Source organism: Babylonia areolata, chromosome 21 (assembly GCF_041734735.1).
Source record: "Babylonia areolata isolate BAREFJ2019XMU chromosome 21, ASM4173473v1, whole genome shotgun sequence".
Classification (NCBI taxonomy): Eukaryota; Metazoa; Mollusca; class Gastropoda; order Neogastropoda; family Buccinidae; genus Babylonia; species Babylonia areolata.
This window is the reverse complement of record NC_134896.1, coordinates 10728117-10733116: the sequence shown is the minus strand read 5'-3', so window position 1 is coordinate 10733116 and position 5000 is coordinate 10728117.

The following is a 5000-nucleotide window of genomic DNA, read 5'->3' as shown; positions in this document are numbered from 1 at the left end:
GAGAGATCCACACACACACACACACACACACACACACACACACACACACACACACACACACACACACACACAGAAAGACGAAGTGAGAGAGATCGACACACACACACACACACACACACACACACACACACACACACACACACACACACACACACACACAGACCGACAGAGAGAAGCGAGCGCATGGATGGCGTGTAAAAATAAATACTTCAAAACATCTCAACAACTTGGGGCCCCTTGAAAGATCTCAACAATGGAGAGGGTACTTAGCTACGCCTGTCACAAGCACAGGTGTGTGCACATGGTTTAGTCTCTCTCTCTCTCTCTCTGTCGATCTCTCTCACTTCGTCTCTCTCTCTCTCTCTCTTTCTCTGTATGTCTCTCTCTGTCTCTCTCCTGTCACGTTATTCTGATTGAAAGCATCTTTGAAAAGTCGTTTTCAACACACACACACACACACACACACACACACACACACACACACACACACACACACACACACACACACACACACACACAGAGGGAGAGAGAGAGAGGAAAGTGTGTATAGACAAACACTGTTTATCAAATATTGTCTGTGTATTAAAAAAAAAAAATTTAAAAGAAAGAAAAAAGTGTATTTGGTGTGTGTGTGTGTGTGTGTGTGTGTGTGTGTGTGTGTGTGTGTGTGTGTGTGTGTGTGTGTGTGTGTTGGCACGCGCGCGCGCGCGTGTGTGTATATAACCCCAACCGATGGACAGACGAAGGCCTACGGTTGTCTCAGACAGATTTCCCTTGACGGTAACTAGTACTGACGAGACAGATAACTCTGTTGTGTGGGTGAACCAGGGGAAGGAACTTTCAGAGGAATGGTCGGACCAGTGGAAAGGACCAAGTCTTTTTTTCTTTTCTTTTTTTTTTTTTTTTTTACCCAGGCCAATAGATAAGTATGTTCGTCCTTTATCTTTTCTTCTTTTTCTAAATGCACCCCTCCCCCTTTTTAGAGCTACACTAGATATCACACGAAGATATCAGAAGAATGTAAGAGAAAAGAATCCAATCTATTACACTCAGTCCTAACAAGGTAGTATGGACAGGTGTAACGTTTTGCGGAGAAGATGGTAAAAATCTCTCTCTGTCTCTCTCCAGGTCGTTCCGTTTGAGAACACAGTAGGTAAGATGATTGATTATCTTGGTGAAAAATCAATACTAGCGTAGTACACTGAAGGAGCGGAGTTAAACAGTTAAACGGCCTGTTCCGAGTCTGTCTCACATTCTTTGAGCAATTGTTCGTGCGTAAGAGGATGTCGCTTGTATTTGTTCGAGTGTGTCCCCATCCTGTCCCCAGTGTTTTCTCGGTGTCTGTCTGTCTGTCTGTCTGTCTGTTGGTCCTGGAGTCTCTATGTTGTTTTTTTTGTTTTGGTTGTCTTTCTCTCTGTCTTTCTTTCTCTGTGTGTGTGTGTGTGTGTGTGTGTGTACGCGCGCGCCGCTGGCACACACGCGTGTGAGCTTCGAGCGTTTGGTCGCACTGAATGTTGGCCGCCAATCTTGTGCTGTGTAAGTTACGTACCTGTCCGTTGTCAGTGAGTATTTTGCATACGTGCACATCAGTGCACGTGCGTCCGTGCATGAAGGCTCCAACACCTACAGTGGGAACGGCACGTGCAAGCAAACACTGTAAACACAACCCTCTCTCTCTCTCTCTCTCTCTCCGGCCTTTTTCTTTGCATAAGTGTATGTTGGTGAGAGAGAGACAGACAGAGAGACAGAGGGGGTCGAGGGCTGGGGAGGGTAGGGGGCGGGCGTGGGGGTGGGGGTGGGGGTCATGGGAGAGCAGGGGGCTGGGGGTGGGGGGGGGGGGGTAAACAGAAAGACAAACAGGCAGCCAAACACAAAGTGCAAAAAACGTGACAATGTCCTCATGGCGGACCTGACAAAATTAACAGCTCTGCTGATGACGTTAATAGCTATAGCTTTAAGGTAAAGTACACGTCAACGTTCGACCTGGTCACAAATTGAACCCATTAATATGTTTCCATCTTTATGTGTATCGGATGATTCATGACCACATGTGAAAAAAAGATTTCTTAAAAAAAAAAAATATATATATATATCCATATATACACATATCTCTCTCTCTGTGTGTGTGTGTGTGTGTGTGTGTGTGTGTGTGTGTGTGTGTCTGTCTGTCTGTCTGTCTGTGTCGGCGTGAATAATGTCTGCTGCAGCAGCAGTGATAGGTGTGTGCATTAGCGCGCGCGAATATCAATTTTTATGTCTATGTCAGTGTGCGTGTGTGTGTGTGTGCGCGCGTGGTTATGCGCGCGCGCGCGCGAGTGTGCGCGCGTCAAGTGTCACGTATTATGCGTGTATCTTAGTCTGTGTGTCCGTCTATTTTCTGGGGTGATAATGGCAGCAGTGACAATACGCATCGATCGTGACACGCCAAATATCCGTTTTACAGTGAACGTTCAGGTTAAAGTGACGCCACTGTGAGCAGCTATTGATCCGTATACTACACATCTTCCGATCGACTACCCCTCCCATAATAGTTCTCCAAACAGACCTGACCCAGGGGAGGTAGGGGGGACGGGGGGGGACTATTTTAACATAGCACCTGAGGTGTGTCTGATGTCCCTTGTGTTTGGAAGGATCCGAAACGGCTGCGAAAGCTTCGACAAGAACGACGAATTGATTAACTGTTTCAGCCCAGGTGGGTGGGTGAGGTTTTTGGTGAAGTTGTGTCTTTGAGAAATGCACTTTACTCCGATTTTCCTTCTCGTCCAAGCCCAGGTGTGAATGGGTTCCTGGTTTCCATCGGACGGGCAAGGTTAAAGCGGCGGAAGGAGGGGGCTGGGTCCCGCCTTCCCTTACAGCCAGCTATGCTTCATATGAATTCAGACACTGCTCCAATGACCGTAAAAGGCTACTTTTAACCTTTCACATTTTCAAATGTGATGTGATGTGATATTAGATCATATTATATCATGTTATGTGATGTTATGTGATATTGTATTATATTAGATCGTATTATACTATTATGTCAGTCTCTGGAGACTGCAGAGTTGTGGTCTGGGTGATGTTTCTGGTTTGGCAGCGTCGACTGTGGCTTGATAGGCCTATTCAAGAATGGCCGGCAGTCTGTTCCACACTGTGCTCAGACAACGTTTGACAGTACGGGTCTGTTTGTCAGACTTTGGGCCTTCCTTCTTTGCCGTTTCGCCTCTGACTGTTGAACAAGTGTCTCAGTCAAACTTGGACAGGCCTTTCTGCACTGTCTGCCTCCAGGATGATGGACCGGAGACTTCAGCTTCCCACGTGTCCGGGCTGATGCCTGGTTTCTTCAGGTCTCGTTTGCAGACATCTTTGTAGCCTACCTAGGTCTGCTGCGGCTTGCTTTTCCTGAGCCAGCTCTCCGCACAGGGGTTTCCTGGGTATTCGGCCGTCGTCCATTCGCACGACATGTCCGAGTCAACGCATGTATCTTTGCTTCAGGAGGGTGTACATGCTGGGGATCCCAGCCCTCTCGAGAACAGTGTTGTTGGAGACTTTGTCCTGCCTCCAAGACATGCCCAGGATGCGTCGGGTGCTGCGCATGTGGCAGGCGTTGAGCTGGCACGCAGTGTCCAAGCTTCGTTCGCTGTACTGGAGGGTGCTCATGAGACACGTTTTGAAGACCTGGACCTTGGTGTGTTCTACTAGCTTGCTGTTTTTCCACACTGTCTTTGTCAGTATGGACATGGTGGTAGCAGCCACGCCCATTGGCTTGTTTAGCTCGACGTCGAGAGAGAGGGAGTCTGACACCGTTGATCTCAGGTGCACAAAGTCATGGACAACTTCCAGTTCATGATCAGAGATTCTGAAGCTGAATAGGCAGCTTACGTCCTGTTCCATGAGTCTGATGGTAAGTCCGAAGATACAGCCTCAATAAAGCGGTTCATGAGCCGCTGAATGTCTTCGGTTGAGTGGGGTGGGTGGTAACTGCTGCATCGTCTACAGGCATCTTGCCTGAACTCTGGATTTTGCTCCTTGTCTGGAGAGACTGAAGAGCTTTCCATCTGACCTGGTGTCAAATTGTAGTGACCGCCCACCCCGGTGTATCCAGAAGAAATGATCTCGCTTACTAATACGCATCTCAGACACGCTTAAGTATACTTATATTGCATTATATTTTATCTTATTTTCCTTAATATCTGTCATAAATTTCCCCGGAAGAAGATGAAGAAGAAGCAGACAATAATGTTTGACAGCTAGGGAGATGGACATCCGTCAGTCTCGGGAGACTATTATGAATTTGTGCTCCGGCTGGGTAGTAATTGATACAGCGTCGTGTGTGGCTGGACAGGCCAAGACGAGGGACAATCCTGCCCACGACACTGTACACAGGTGAAGACTGACGCTGGTCTGTCTGTCTGTCTGTCTGTCTGTTTGGCTTTGGGGCCTTTCTCCTTTTTTGCCTCGGAATGCTGGGCAAGCGTCTCTTTGAAATTGGGAAAATATTCTTCACCTTCTGCCTCCAAGCTGATCGTACTGAGGCTACAGCTTCCAAGGTGTTCAGGTCGACGAGGCTTTCAACTGAGGCTTTCAGATATCTCTTGTCGCAGAAAATGAATTGCCACGAAGGAGAAAGCGTACAGTCGGGTTTGACAATACGTATGTGATCTATAACATCCTGTCACGTTTCATAGTGGCTTCATTGTCATGAAAAATAACCACACAGTCAAACGGAAATGGAGAACACACGCACAGAGAGAGAGAGAGAGAGAGAGAGAGAGAGAGAGAGATCTAAGATGGCTTATTCACTTCAGGCCTTGGCCCCTGGTGAAGAATGATGTGAACAATAACTAGTTATAGATAGTAATGAACAGAAAAAAAACCCCAACAAAAAACAGACACGACAATACAGGTCAGTCAAAGATTGGGAAACAGTGAGGGAGAGAGAGGGGGGGGGAGAGAATCTTTCTTTCATTATCTCTTTCTTACACACACACACACACACACACACACACACACACACACAC